This window comes from Octodon degus, unplaced genomic scaffold (genome assembly GCF_000260255.1).
Source record: "Octodon degus isolate 3935 unplaced genomic scaffold, OctDeg1.0 scaffold00091, whole genome shotgun sequence".
NCBI lineage: Eukaryota > Metazoa > Chordata > Mammalia > Rodentia > Octodontidae > Octodon > Octodon degus.
This window is the reverse complement of record NW_004524667.1, coordinates 39,443-56,280: the sequence shown is the minus strand read 5'-3', so window position 1 is coordinate 56,280 and position 16,838 is coordinate 39,443.

Sequence of the window (16,838 nt, the reverse complement as noted above, 5' to 3'; positions counted from 1 at the left end):
TGGCCAACCTTAGATAGAGTTCACCTTAATATTTTTCCAGATCAGTGTTCAGTATCCTTTCCAGGACTCTAGGAGTCTCTGGAATTCTTTGTCACTTCTTGCCCCTGGTTTTCTGAAATGAAGATTTCAGTCACCTGAGCATCACAATTCCAGTCTCTATCTCCCTAAATGCATCTGTGTTATGGAGTCTCTGCCCAACAGACTGGTTAAGGAAATTTCTCTAGACAAAAATCCAAGTCAACCATTGTAGGGATGACAGCCCTGTACAATGTGCATAACTACTTGAATCAAATACCATCTGCATAGCTAAATTACTCTAATATCACAATCTTTATTATTACCATTCATGTCTCCTATTTGAAATGTGTACAGTCTGGCTTTCTTCACAATCACCTGTTAATGAGGTACAGTGGCCTGGAGACCCCAGTTATGAGCTCCTTGATGTTACATAACTGTCTCAGTTACCCTTCTCTCATTGCTGGAACAAGATACCTGAATCCCTAAATTAAAGAAGGAAAGGTTTATTTAGCTTATAGTTTGTAGAGGTTTCAGTCCATACTTGGCTGGTTCTAATGTGTAGTGGCACATGGCAGAGGGCAACAGTTCATGGTGATGAAAAACAGCAAGCAGCAAAGGGAAGAGCAGCCACTGCTGCTTCTAGCAACCCTCTCTCCTTTTCTTCTATGCTGACTGCAAAGACTAGAGCTCCTCCAAGGGAATGGAACCATTTATCCTTTCTCAATTCCCTTTTATCTTTTAAGTAATGAGTCACACTAAGATAGGGCCTCCAAGCTCTAGGGAGGAGCTTCCAAGCCCTAGGAAGGAGCCTCCAAGCCTAGGAAGGGTTCTCAGTACCCTAGCATGTGGAATCGCTGAGCCAGTTTAGCTAAGTTTTTAACTTTTCAAGTTAACACAATGTATCAACTGCTATAATCCATCCCTTGTCAACTTTGCAACTATACATATTTCTTTATGTCTATATGCTTATTCTTAGCATTTTACAACTTGGACATTATAACAGCTTTAACAATCCTTAAGAACAAGTGTTAAGTCCATCAACATTGTATTATATTAGAACCATAACTTTTTGTCCCTGGTCCCCACAAAGACTCATACACATCCCTTTACATAAAAGGCAGTTAGTCTACCTGCAAGAGTTGTCAAAGTCCTAACAATCTCAGCACTGCTGTAAAGTCCACGCTCCAAGATAAACATGTCCACCATTCAATGGCACAAAAATTACCATTTCAAAAGGTAAAAACACAAGAATGTGAAACATTGAGAACAAAGCAAGTCCCAAATTCCACAGAGTAAATATTAAGTCCTGTAGTTACATGTTCAACATCCAAGTAAATCTGTGGCAAATTGTGAGCTCCACATGGTTCCACCTCTGTGGCACTTCTGCTGGTTGTAGCACCCATGGCTTTTCTCTGGGGCTGGCCTTTTCCCTCCTTGTAGTTTCCTTAGACAACTCATGTTCTTGACTTTTCCAAACTTCTGGGGTTTCCACTGTATAGGCTTCTCAGTCACAACTTTACACACTACCATCTCGGGGGCACACTGCCTGGTCTCCCAGGCCTTCTGAAATCTAGGTGGAAGCCTTACTAACCTCAAAACTCCTGCATTTTGCATGTTCTAAAACTGATGCCATGTGGATGATGCCAAGTCTGTCTCCAGCTGGAGCAGTAGCCAGACTGTCTTCTCTCTTGGCTCTAGGCAACAAGTGCCTGGATTACTGAGCACTCTGGCCCTGATTCTGAGGGACAAATTCTCTATGCTGCTACCATTCTGAAACCTGGTGTGGCCACTGTCTCCATTTTGGAACATGGTGCTCCATGTTTTTTTTCCTCAAAGAAAAGTCCTTGCAATTCTGAGGCTACAAAAGGTAAGGACCTGCTGCCTCCTGTGATATGCTCAGACAGTTTTTTCTATTCTGCTCTTCCTGAGTAATGGTGATCTCAGCTCTATCTTTGTAGTCCACAGTCTTCCTTGTGCTTCCTTTCTGGCCAAGCTCTCAACATTTTAAATCATTCTGCTGGGCTCATTGCTCTTGATTCTCAACATAAGTCTGACTAAAAACACCCAACAATATCCATGCCATTGCCTCAACACTCAACTCCTTAGAAATTCATTTTTCTAGATTAGGCAGTCAGTTGTGCTTAAATTCAGTCTCAGGAAAAGTCTCTGGACTTGAGAAAAATGCAGATAAACTTTCTGACAAGCCATAACACACATCATCTGGAGTCCAACAGCCAATGAAGTCTTTTCCAGTAGAAACCTCCCCAGCCTGGTCTTCTATCAGCATTCTGGCCTTCTGAGCTCTGACCAGAATCTCCCATACAGAACAACCTAAAGCATGCCAGTTCTTCTCTTTCAGACATCTCTGAACCTTTCCTATCTCTTCCCATAAGCCATTCTCAAAAGCTCTTGAATAACAGGTTAGGTAGTCACAGCAATGTCCACACTTGTAAGTACCAAATTTTGTCTCAGTTACACTTCTCTTGTTTCTGGGATAAAATACTTAAAACCCCAAATGAAGGAAAGAAAGGTTTATTTAATTCACAGTTTGTGGACGTTTCAGTCCATACTCAGCTGGCTTTAAGCAGGGAGGCACATGGCAAAGGGCAGCAGTTCATAGTGGTGGAATACAGAAAACAGCAAAAGGAAGAGCAACTGCTGCTGCTTCTAACAAACCCCTTTCCCTTCCTCTTACACTGACTGCAAAGACCAGAGATCCTTGAAGGAAGTAGAACCATCTAGCCTGCCTCAATTCCCTTTTATATCCTTTTAGTGAAGAGTCACTCTAGAGAGGGGCCTCCATGCCCTAGAGTGTGGAATTGCTGAACCAATTTAGCTAAGCTTTTAATTTCTCAAGTTGACATAATGTGAGTTATCTACCCTACAGACTGGTTAGGAATCTTTCTACAGGCAGAAAGTGAAGGAAACCATTTAGGGATCAAAGTCCTGTATAGTGTGTATAACTACTTGAACCAAATGCCACCATTTATTTATATAACTAAGTTACTCTAATACCAGTCTTTATTGCTATCATTCATCTCTCCTATTTGAAATGTGTACAGTCTGGCTATCTTCACAATCACCTGTTAATGAGGTAAAGTAGCCAGGAGACCCCAGTTATCAGCGCCCTGGTGGTACACAACTTTCTCTGAGCCTGCACAAAAACTGATATCCTCAGATGCTTATAACACCTGCCACTAACCTCCCTCATTCAGCCCTCACTCCCACAAACCCCAAAGGATCAACTTTTGGCTATTAGAAAAACTTTCTTGAAATTCCTTTTCCTTCCCTCTGATTTTCTTTGGCTGTATGATATCAGTGTAGGGGCTCCTTCCTTTGCTGTTGCCTAATGCATTACAGCTAGCAAATTGTGCCAGTGGCTTCTATCCCAGGTAAGTGTTTGATGTTACTGACATACTACATGGTAGGTGTGTAGGAAAATGTCATGTGTCCATGAAGGAGTAGATATTCTTAGTGCTTTGGCCAAAATCTAACTATAATCTATTTTTATCTCTTAGTTTCATGAAAACCACTTAAAAGAAGCATAAATATGTTGTTCCAATTAGAGTAAACATGAAAAAAAGAGGAGCTGTTTTATATTTTTGGCTGAGTTCATGATAGCTGTGTTACATATTAAGCTCAAATTAAAAACTATCTGTTTTGCTTGTGCACATCCTTTCATTTTAGTTGGGTAGGTAGCCTAGAGGTGTTACGTTGATAAGGAATGAAATACAAGTGTTACTTGGTGAAATTAAGCAATTATCTCAAATCATAATCTTACGTTTAACTAGAGACTAAATTAAACATAGTATAATTTTCTCTGCCCCAGATTATTTTCAATTTTCATGAGAGGACCAAAACAATATGTAGCCTATATTTATTCACTGTTCATAGGATAATATAGAAAATATGTTTATGTAGATAGGACAATTTATACTATAACAGCATCCAAGATGGGAAAAAAGACAATTTTCTTAGGAAAATAGAAAGCAGTATCTCTTAAATTGTACATTTTCTTTATGAGATACCCAAAGAATTCCACAGTAACATTTGCAAATGTTTCCATAAGAAAAAAAGTTTATGAAACATGTTTAAATATTTATGGAATGTTAAAAATGAGGCATTAATTGGCAAACAACTTAATTAAAATGCTTTCTCAAGCAATTAGCAACAAATACTTCCCTATCTGCTTTGCATGCCATTTGTCTTGTTGTGTTTGTTAAGCCTACCTGTCAGTCAAACTTTGCTTCAGGTAATTTCTTTTAGCTCTGTGGGGAAAATCTTCAAAAATTACATCTGAATTTAAAATATTTTGATTATCATTTTTATCTAACAAAATTCTCTTTTACACTTCATCTTCTATATGTCCCAGTAAACCACCATCCTGGGAATTTAGGGCCTGAAGATGCAATTCTACATCAAGGCATTAGTGACTTTCCACAAACACTCTCTGGAGAGTAAATGGAATCAATCTAGAATCAACAAACAGTGCAGTTAATTAATGAGAACACCATAAGGGAGCTTTTTAAAACAATGTTGACGGCTGCTGCCGCAGGACCAATAGCACCAGGAGTTATTGCTGGTTTGAAAGAAGTGACTCTTAGGGTTCCCCCAAGGCACCTTTTGCTTACATTAGCTATTTACTGCAACTTTTCCTTTTATTTGAACCCTAAGGGAAGTATACTTATTTCCTAAATTACTTTTTAAGTGATGCTTATTCCTGCCAGTAGCCTGAGGTACAGAGTGAACGTACCACAGAGTAAACAAATGGAAACCAAGTTTGCAAGACTGCTGAACAACTCTGTAGGAAAAGTACTTGTGCCATAGGGTTGTTTTCCAAACCACAAGTCCTGAGATGGTCCATGAGAGCTGGCAGCTTACTTCGTGGGGGCCTGGTCTAACTAGGAGGAGGGTTCAGGAATGGGTTACAGGCACCTCAGAGAGGAGTGGTAATGTTTGGTGTCAGTGATTAAGGGACATATAAACATTTACTTTGGGTAAAATAGCTTATTATAATAAATCAACTAAAAGACATTTACATCTTACAAGTACAGTATTATTGTATCTGGGTACCTTAAAACACCAGTCTGCAAAATCTCAGCAGTCTCCAAATTCTACATTCCATAAAGGTGGACAGCTGTCTTTTGCTCACTGATCATCCCCTTTCCCAGAGGATTGCCTGATACATTATAAGTGGTCAATAAATGTTATTGAGTGATTTATGATTGAAGGAAATGGAAACTGGTCGTAGAAAGTCTGTATCTCTCAGGAATTCCCCCAGTAACTGGGAGGCACTTGAAGAGATCCTTAGCTTTAGAAATGACTGCTTATTCTCAACATCTAATGCATGGTATAAAAGCTAAGACCTATGGATTTCATGCATTCAATATATATTTATAGAACACCTAACAGCTGTCATGCATTATACTAGACTTAAATAACAGCACAAATTAAGGAACAGGATTGGTTCCTGCCCTGAGTTTATACATTAATGAGTAAATCTGATCTTCAAAAAATAATTACAGTAGCACATTATTTAAGAATGTCAACCACTAAGAAGAATATATGCAGTGTATTATTTGTTGAAACTGTACTTCCGATTTGATTTGAAACTGTCTCATTGCTATATGTTTATCAATAAAACTGTAGAAAAAAAATAAAATATCGAAAAGACTTGAAAAAAAAAAAAAAAAGAATGTCATCCCTACCCTCAACATGATTCTGGGTTCCATGGAAGTATATAAAAATGTAAATTTTCTTTTATGACAAAAATAGTTTAAATACAGAAGGATAAGTTAAGGAAGTTGTGGAGTTCAGGGACTCATAAAACCATAATACTCATCTTACATTTTATCTTTTGAATTAAAAGCTCTTCCAAACTTCTGAAATAGTCAAGATGTCAGCTGCTTCAAACTATGTTATGCAGTTCTAAATCTTGCAGAACTTATATACTTGAATAAGTTTAGTAGAAAAAAAGTCGGCATTAAATTGAGTAAGTCTTGATTCTTTTTCCTGTTGTAAAGATTTTAAAATATCTCTGCAAAAAAACTCTTTATTAAAGAATAGCTAAATATACTTTCCAAGATTTTTATTTTTAAAGTAGGGCTTATATTGATAGCAAATAATATAGTGAAAATATATTTATTTACTACCTTCAGTGAACCAAAACTATGCTATATTCTTTTACTCATTATTACTATACAGTTACATTTTAGTAGTTTTATTAAACTACCCAATATGTGTCTGCTTTCCAGGCAAGATTACTATTTTCATACTGCTTATCTAAGAATGGATAAGATGAAATTGTACAGATCAGGCTGGAAAATACATTTTTATAATTTAAGCAAATATTTGAATACATAAACAATTCATCCACTCTCATTTGTATTTATCACTGTGTGCCCAATATATAGACAGTTTTCACATATAAAGGAACTCTATTTTTGACAGATTAATGAATAAATGAATGACTAATATGTTTGAAAATACCTTGATTTTTTAGCTGCATTTGTGTATGTGAGTTGGAGAAAGGTCTGAAATAGAAAAGAAATAAACTTAGTATACTTATGTTTCATTCTTCCTAATTCTTTTACTATGTAGGTGATTTGATATAAAATAGTTAATTCTCATCATTGATAAAATCTACCAGAGTTGGTTAAACCTATATTTTTAACATTGATGAGACCATGTTTAGTGTTATAATCAACTTTCTGCTATTGTGGCAAATACCTGAGATAAATCAAGTTATAAAGAGAAAAGGTGTGTTTTGGTATATGGTTTTGGAAGTTTCAGTCCATAATCAAGCAGGGTCATTGTTTTTAGGCTTCTGATGTGGGCAGGACTGGGTATCTTGGCATGATAGAGAAAAACCATTCATTTTATGGCTAGGACATGAAAAAAGAAGAGGAAGAAGAAGCTGAATTCTATCATCCCTTTCAAGGGCATGTCTCTATGACCTAAAGGAGCATGTCCCAATGACGTTAAAGGTCCCACCACATCCCAGTAGTGCTACTCTAGGGAAGAAGTCTTTAATGTATGGGCCTTTGGTAGATATTCAAGATCCAAGCAATAGCATTTGAACAAAAGTAAAAGAATAATAAAAATAGTGGTTTGGATTTCTCCTCATAACTCTCAGTAGACAAAGTCCAATATTACAGAACTTATGTGTTACCTCAGCAAATTTCTGACAACATGGTATGTGTATGGGCAAGTTAGTAGCAAATATACATAGATTATTCTATTTTACTCCATCCCATATGTCTCCATTGAAATTTGAAAGAGCTATGTGTTGGTGACTGTGAAACTTCTACGCACCTTAAAGTTTATGTCCTGCTGATCTCTTCTGCTAATCTGGAAATTTCTTGTGATCAGACAAGTTATCTAAACTAATGTGACTTTGAAATCTTATACAAGTGAAAGAAAAAGCAGTTAGAACTGGAAAGTCACAGATCTCAAGAATTTAATAAAGTATATTCCTTGGTGGCTGGGGAGATAGCTCTGTGGTCTAAGTGCCTGCCTGGGAAGTTCAAGGAGCCAGTTTCTATCCCTGGTACTGCATGCTGTGTCAGCCCTGTAGCAAGCTGGCCACCAAAACTGAGTGGGGTGTCACACACACGTAATCCCAGTGCTGAAGAAGCTGAGATAGGAGGATCACTATGAGTCTGAGCTGTGTAGCAAGACTCTGTACCAAATAAATAAATAAATAAATAAATAAATGCCTTGGATATGAAAACTTATCTATCTTGTTGCCAAGAAATCTTATGTGTATTATTCAATGATATAAAAACTGAAAACCACAGGTAAATAATATATCACAGAGATCGGGACATTGGATGAAGAGTAAAAATAAAACCAGTTTTAAAATCATTTTTTGTAACTTATCGTTACTATTTGATAAAAAAGAAAACACATGTATATATACAGAATAAAATACAGATATACATCAAAAAATCATTTAGAAGATGAAAATATTTAGGAAAAACATTCAGTGAACTATTGCTTTTAACTAGCTTTAAAATACCAGAAGTGACAAAATTATATGAATATTATAGAAGAATAGAAAGTACAGAAGGTGTATTAAAATAGAGGATGGGGAAAATAAATTATTTTTGGAAAATTTTAACTTATGTAAACCAATTATTCTCTGGCCAAAGGGAGATTAATGTAATGCTGAAAAACAATAAAAATAAAACAGAAGTATGCTTCCATAACAATAATACAAAGTAATATTTTTGTGAAACTGATGTTGATTATCCACTACCCTTTTTTCCCATCAGTTGCAAGTCAGCAGTTGCATAGTAGCAGGCTTATAAAAGAACCAGAGAAGTATGTTTTGACCAGAACATGACTTGGAACATAATAGTAAATCTAAAAAATAATGGAGACATTTCAGATGCCATAGCTCATCTAGAACAAGAATAAATATAAAATTTTCAATATAATAATCTATAGCCTCTATGAAAAGCAAGTAAGTTTTGATATTTTGTGAAAATATTTATGAATATAAAAATACATTTAATCGTAAGGTAGAAGTATCTTCTACTTTAAGTAAAAGTAGAGGAAATCTTGTAGAGCAAGGAGACTAAAAAGTAAAATATTTTGAAGAATCAATCCAAGTCTACATCAGTCTACAGGTTCATTTTTGACAATGATTTCCATAATGAAGAGAATGGAGCTCTGGGGAAAATCTGTGGTTATTCTCACCCTTCATGTTGAATTGTATGTGGCCTAAACCTACTGAAATTCTTTAACTTCACAAAGTATATGAGGGATGTTGTGACTTTGCACCAAATTGGATTTCCAGATAGCTACTTTCATTGTGAATGATTTGCTGCTTTAAAGATTTCTATTGTTGGGATTTGGATAAATATTAGCCACCCTCCACAGTGGGGATCTAGGCATTTACCCCACATGTGTTCAACATATTGTCAGAAATATAGGTGCAGCACAGAGTAAAAGTCTTGGTTTTACAGAACAATGAAAGTACCTCTTGAGAAAAGAAGTGTCTGTTTGGATCAGACAGTTTCCAGTTAGGTGGGGTGCTAGGGTTTAAAATTGGCAGAAATTTTTAGGGCATTCAATAGAAGAATCAACAATGTTTGAAGAGGAAACAGAAAGACTCAGATCAAAAGCATGGCATATTTTTGCATGCCAAAATGTTAGCATATCTACAAGTTAAATGGCCAATAATTTTTGTTTGATAAAGTAAAATTGTATAAATGACTAGAAAGTAGGAATACATTGCTTTATTTTATTTTATTTTTTTTAAAGAAACAGATCACTTTTTTTAAATTTATTTATTTTATTTATTTGTGTGTGTGTGTGTGTGTGTGTGTGTGTGTGGCCGGCTCAGCCCACCAGGGGGCGGGGCTGGCTGGCATGTGGTGCTGGGGATTGAACCGCAGTTCCTGCGCTTTGCTGAGCTTGTTCTAAGTAGGTGCTTTAGACCACTGAGCCATCTCACCAGCCCCCATTGTTTTATTTTAACCTACTTGTCCTATAGTCATCCAAATTTAGCATAAAGTTCCAGTGTTGTGAAAAATTTATTTCATTTCCAATGGTTTCAAGTTAGGATTATTGATAGCAAATTTTGACCTCTTTTTTTTTCCCTACTATTCAACCATTAGTCTATATTAACACTCAGTCTGTAACTTCAAGGATTGATGTTCCAAGACATTAGTTTTCCAAATTGTTGTTTTTTCATATTTCTCAGAAAGACAAAAAATTCCAGAAGTGAGTGTCCATCTAGAGGGATGACCTTATTGGTCTAAGAGGCTATGGACTCTAAGATGCCACAGCCTTCCATTTGAATTTTTCTGAAATGGTAGAAAAGAATGTTACTACAACTAAATAAGTAAGGAAAAAGCATTGAGGTGCTATGCATAATGGAGACAGGACCATGCATTTAGTTTTACATGTGGGTTCTTTTTCCAGATCTTTTAAGGATCTCTACAAAGATTGTCTAACATTCTATGTGTCTGAAGTTCAGGAAAGAAATTTATATCAGAACTCAGGATGAGCCACACGTGGTGGATTCAGCAACAAAGGCAGACAAACATGAGTATATAAAGGACATTCCAACGAGTCATGAATAACAAAGGAGTCCAAAAGCTATTTATAAAAGTTGAAGGAAAGAAGTATTTTCTCAACAAAGTTAAACGATATCAAGTGGAGATATGATCAAATACAAAGCTTGCCCAAGAGTCACTGAGTGTGGCAGCTATGAATTTTTCTTGAGCAGATTCTACAGTGATGTGAATGAGGAGCCCAGATTTTAGGGAAGACAGAAAAAGAAAGTATGATTAATCTCTGTGTTTAAACTTTGTATAAATTGATTGAAAGGCAAAAAAGTAAAACAAGTGAAGTGAGGACCAGAAGTATGTTCAAGTTTAAGGAAGAATTAATTCAGGTGAAGGTTATTTGTTGTTTTGCTCTGATTCACTTTAGTAATTTCAATTAAAAATGATTTAGCAGGTCTACAGAAGAGCAGCAAAGAGATGGATAAGAATAGGAGTAGAAGGTAGAAAATGGACAAATACAGATGCTATTAATTCAGAGATTTCTTTTCTCATTTCAGAGGTTATTTCTGATCGGAGTTCCTCTATACCTTTCTGCAGCTGTTTCTTTACTTCAGACACTATTGATTCAGACATTTCAGATGTGTGATTCTCAATTTGTTCTGTGCTGGTGTCCTCTGCACTTGTTCTGTGTGAGCTTGGGGCCTGAGATTGCATTTTGCTCCTTTTCTTTGTCATTTTTTATAGCACTGTCCTCTCACCTTTGGTGTAGAGCTTTGATGCAGTTTCAACCTTAACACTTACTGAAATGCAGGTGCAGGTCTATTAAGTTTGAGTTTATCCAGTTGTTCCTGGCTTGGGTCTAGCTGTTGTGCTCAGCTTCTTCCTGATGCAGCCCTAGGAAGTGAACCTGTTGTGCTGCTCTGGCTCACCCACACACTCACTGGGCTTTGTTTGGGCTGGATCTGGGGTGTCCAGAGAATGCAGCAGAAGTTCTCACTCACTCGGTGGGATTGGGGGGAGCTCCAGAGGGATGGAGGGGTCCCAAGGGTGTGGCAGAGGGTCTCACTCAAGCCGCATACCTGAGTTTGGTCCGGAGAGTTCCCATGGGAGCAGGGGAGTGGGAAGCTCTGCCACAGACTCGCAGGGCCGGGGGTTGGGCTGGATCTGGGGGGTCCCAAGAGTGTGGCAGAATTTCTTACTCACTTGACGGGCTTGCAGGGGGGCAGCGAAAATAGAGAAATACAGAAAAGAAGTACATTTTTGAGAAAACTCCATGATTGGAAACAGAATACAGGAAAAATTTCTAAAAAGAAAATAATTTATTAGAATCAAAACCTTAGAAAAACTGTAACTTTTGAAGATAAATTATAAGACTGATAATGCTTTAGAAATTGGAGGCTTAATTACTAAGTAGAAGTGATATAGCCAAGGAATTAAAGATTATCAAAAACTTGAGGAAAGTCTAAACTTCTTTGTACCTAACAGTGTTCAATAATACAGCAAGAGAAGCTGTAAAAATATGAGAATTAAACAAAGTAACAGTGATTATGGACAACTTTTGAAAATTATCCTAGAATTTGACATATTAAATGACCAACAAATGGATAAACATAAATAATAAAACTGGCTTCACTGCACATACATGAAATATGTCCAAATAAATGAAACTATTTGTCAGGTAAATGAAAATCATGAAAATTCATAGAAGAAATACAAATGAATAAAGAGTATAGCAAATGGGCTTAACTTTATTATCAATGAAAGAAATGCAAACAAAAAACTAGCTTTCCTTTTTAATCAGAGATTAAAAAAATACACAGTGATGGTGAAAATATTGGAAACTATGATATAATTTTCTATAAGAGTACAAATTGGAATAATTTTCTAAAGAAAAGTTGGCAACAGAACTAAGATGAAATATTCAAATATTTTAATGAAAATATTCTAACTTCAATATTTGCTTTCAATATTTCAGGAAATAAAAGTTTTTTAATTAGTTTTATAGAGAAAAAATAGAAATAGGACAGTTTTAAAACCAATTAGTAAAACAGTTTCACTAATTAATACATTGCATATTGTTGTATTCATAGTGGTTATTCATTGTCAAGATGCAGAAATGATATCCTCACCAAACACTATTAGGACAAATCTTTCTTCTCATTGAATGAAGAGAATATAGCTGTACATCTCTCCTATTTTGTATATACAGATACAAAATGGTCTTTCTTTTAAATTTCATTTTATTTGTTTAGTTTTGTCAGAGTTGGGTATTCCATTGCCATTTAAATATTGTATGTGCAGGAATTCAGCAAAATAATCCAATATATCCCAGTAGTCCATAATAGTAGTGGGTGATCCTTAGGATTGCAATGTCACAAGTTGTTGACTTGAACCTTTTACACTTCAGCAAATTAATATAGCTTTTTATACTTTGTTTTTATACTTTTCTGCTTGATGGTTAAGACCAAAATAAAGCAAGACCTATATAACAAGAATGTAAGTTTTGAATCTGACAAATACAGTTAAATCCTCTCAGGATTTACTCTGAATCCCTGTACCACAGTTTGTAGATCCTTTGTCAGTGACAGCTACGTGGATGAGCCATGGCCATTGCTTGACCAATTTGCTCTCTGTGAAAGCCTGAGAGAATGTTTTTTTCTCCATGTGACTCTCTTTAGGCACACTACATGATCAAACACTTTCCTCTGTGGCCCCATGATGTCCTTGATCAGTAAATGTAGGACACAACAGGGTTACAGTATGTTACAGTATGGGTTCTCCTATGTCCTGAATACTCACTGACCTTGAAAGGCTAGGGCCAAAATGTTGGCTGTCCTTGCAGCAATTCTTTTTCTCTAATTTTTGATCTGTGAACGTAAGATGTTAACCCTTCATAAAAGAAGCTTAAAGATATTTTTACCCTATAACATAGGCAATTCAGCTTAACCTCAGTTTCTGAATATCAAACATCTTAGACATAATATGGAACAGGTATTTCTCATCAAGTATTCAAATGTTAAAATTTAAATTCCTACACAATGTGAAGAAAAAAAAAAGGAATTTTTTTTAAAAATTAGGAATAAGCAATTACATATTTTTACACAGAAATTTAGAAATCTAACCATGGGCCGGGGAGATGGTTCAGTGGAATAAGTGCTTCCCTGACAAGTGCAAGGGCTTGAATTCAATCTCTGGTTCCACAAAAAAAAGGAGGAAAAAAAAAGAAAAGAAATCTAATTATATACAGCATTGTAGCAGGACAGTCCTATGACATTTTTTCTTGTCTCTTGTTTTCATTTATTACACTTTTAAAAAAAATTTACTTGAGAGACAGTATGGCAGTAATTGGTATGACATGACAAAGCAGTACGCATTTAGAAAACCAGAATGACAGGCATTCCAAGCATGACCCTACCATTACATTCAGAGCAGTTGTTTAGTTCACAGGAATCAACATATATAGTTAGTCAGAGTGAGAATTTTAACAATTAACTGCTAGTTTCAAAAACCAGATGAAGATTCTCAGGATCTTTGCCTTAACCATCTTGGATATATAAATGTATGGTGTTGCCCCTGTCATGTTTCTTAGCTTTTCTCCTTGCCCTGTCTTTGTTGTTTAGTCCTTAAGATATTGCTTTCCTTTTAATTGTGTTATACCTTTCTATTAACATTTCTTTGTTTGAGTTCTTACACTAGGGAGACTGATATTTACACATGTGTCTGGTTTATTTCACTTATGAGTATATCTTCAAGTGGCATCCATTTAAATATGAATGCTTTGAGTTTATCATTTTTTATAGCTGAGTAATACTCAATTATATAAAAATACCACATATTTTTCATCCATTCCTCAGGTGACAGGCATCTTGGTTGTTTCCAAGATTTGACTATCACAAATTGTGCTGCTATAAACATAGGTGCACATATATCACTATGATATGACATTTTCAGAGCCTCTAGGAAAATTCCCAATAGGGGGATAGCTGGATTGTATGAGATTTCTAGTGCTGGTTTTTAAAGGAGTCTCCAAACTGATTTCCATAATGGTTGCACCAGTCTACATTCCCACCAGCAGTGGAGGAGGGGTCCCTTTTCCCCACAGCCTCCCCAGCATTTGTTGTTGACTAATTTCTTTATGGTAGCCACTCTATCTGGGGTGAGATGGTATCTCAGTGCTATTTAATTTACATTTCACGGACCGCTAGTGATGTGGAGTATTTTTTATATAGTTATTTGCTTCTTTAATTTTGTCTTCTAAGAAGTGTGTGTTCATCTTGTATGCCCATTTCTGGATTGGGTCTTTAAATTTTGGGGCCCTAATATTTTTAAGTTTTTTATAAATGCTAAAGAGCAGACTTTGTCTCAATGCTTCTTTGTCAAGATTTTTTAGAAATTTGTCTTTCCACTTTGTTGGTAATTTCTTTTGAAATGCAAAAGCTTCTCAATAACATGAGGTCTCAGTCACTAATTCTTTCAAGTATTACCCATGCAATTTGATTTTTGTGCATGAAATCTTTGACTACCACATGTCTTCAAAAGTTGTTTGGACTTTCTCTTCAAGGAGATTTAGTGTTTTTGTTTTAATATTTAGATCTTCAATCCATTCTGATTTCAGCTTCATGCATGGTGATACACCTGGGTCACGTTTTAGTTTTCAGCATGTAGAGAGCCAGTTTTTCCAGTACCATTTGTTAAAGAGGTTATCTTTCTTCCAGTAAGCGTGTTTGGCCCCTTTGTTGAAGATAAGCTGGCTGAGTATGTTCGTAGATGCTTCTGCACATTCTAATCTATTCCATTGATCCAAGTTCTATTTTGTTGCCAGTTCCAGGCTGATTTTACCACAGTAGCTTTGTAGTATAATTTCAAGTCAAGAATTGTAATGCTTCCTCCCTTGTCTGTGTTGCCTAGGATAGCCCTCGCTATTCTAGGTCCTTTCTGGTTCCAAATAAATTTTAGGAATGATTTCTCTGTGTCTGGGAGGTATGTTGGTGGTAATTTAATAGGGATTTCTTTAAATCTGTGCAGCAATTTTGGGAGTATGGCCATCTTTACAGTGTTGATTCTTCCTATCCAGAAGCAGGGAATATATTTACATTTTCTGAAATCCTCTATGATCTTTTTTCAGAGTAGTGTAATTTCTATTGAATAGATCTTTCACTTCTTTAGATAGATTAATTAGAAGGTAATTCATTTTCTGGGGTTCTATCATAAAAGGTATTGTTTCTCTAATTTCCCTCTATGTGTGTTTTTTATTTTTTGGCTATGCTAATGAATTTGTGTATTAATTCGAGTAGCTTGTAGGTAGAGATTTTGAGTCTTCCATGTAAGTATCATCTCATCTGCAAATAATGATAGTTTAATTTCTTCTTTACCTATTCTTATTTCTTTTATTATTCTCTCTTTTCTCATAGCTCTAGCTAATGATTCCAGAACTATATCGAATAGGAGTGGGATAGAGAACATCCTTGTCTTTTACCAGATCTGAGAGTAAAAGGTTTCAGCTTGTCCCCATTTAGCATTATGTTGGCCATTGGGTTGTCATAAAAGGCTTTTATCAGATTGTAGTAGAGGCCATCAATTTCAATTTATGTAGGACTTTGACCATGAATGAGCTTTGAATTTTGTCAAAAGCTTTTACTGCATCAATTGAGATGATCATGTAGTTTTGGGATTTGGCTCTAATGATGTAGCACATTACATTTATAGATTTTCAAATATTGAAACATCCTTGCATCCCTGGGATGAATCCAACCTGGTCATGGTGTGTAATCTTCTTGATGATTTCCTGTATTCTATTTGCTAGGATTCAATTGAGAATTCTTGCATCTATGTTCATGAGGGAGAATGGCCTGTAGTTCTCTTTTTTAGTTGTGTCTTGCCCTATTTCACAATAAGTATAATATTGGCCACCAGGAATGATTTTCAAAGGATTGCTTCCTTTTCAATTTCATTGAAGAGTTTGAGGAATACAGGGATTATATTTTCCATGAATTTCTCGAAAATTCAGTTGTGAATCCATCAGGACCTGGACTTTTCTTTGTCAGTAGATTTTTATTTGATATCATATTTCAATGGCTGTTATTGGGTTATTGAGAGTTGTTGTATCTTCTGGATTCAGTTTTGGTAATTTGTAACTTTCTGGGAATCTGTCCTTTTCTGTGTCTTCTATTGTGTGAGAGTAAGGATTCTCAAAGTAACTATTGATAATCTTTTAAATTTCCACTGGGTCAGTGGTAATCACTCCTTTTTCATTCCTTATTGCTTTATTTGAATTGTTTCTTTCCTTTTTTGATGAGGTTAGCTAGGGACATTTCAATTTTATTTAATCTTTCAAAGAAACAGCTTTTTGATTCATTAATTCTTTGAATTGTTTTCTTTTTCTTGGTTGAATTAATTTCTTCTCTAATCTTTATTATTTCTTCCTGGCTTTGGGCTTTTGTTTTGGTTTGTTTTTCTTTTCTAGGTGTTGGATGTGCATCATTAGTGTGTTTGTTTGTTCCTGTTCTGTTTTCCTAATGTGTGAGTTCAGAGCTATGAATTTCCCTCTGAGAACTGCTTTCAATGCATCCCATAAATTCTGATGACAAATCGTGCTTGAATTTTCATTGAATTGCAGATAATATTCAATTTCTTGTTTAATTTCATCTGTGACCCATTGGTTGCTGAGTAGGATGTTGTTTAATTTCCATGTATTTTGCGGGTGTTATTTCTTTCATTGTTTATTTCCAGTTTCATTACACTGCCAGCAGATAATATGCATGGGATAATTTCTATTTTGTTTCATATACTTAAGCATGACCT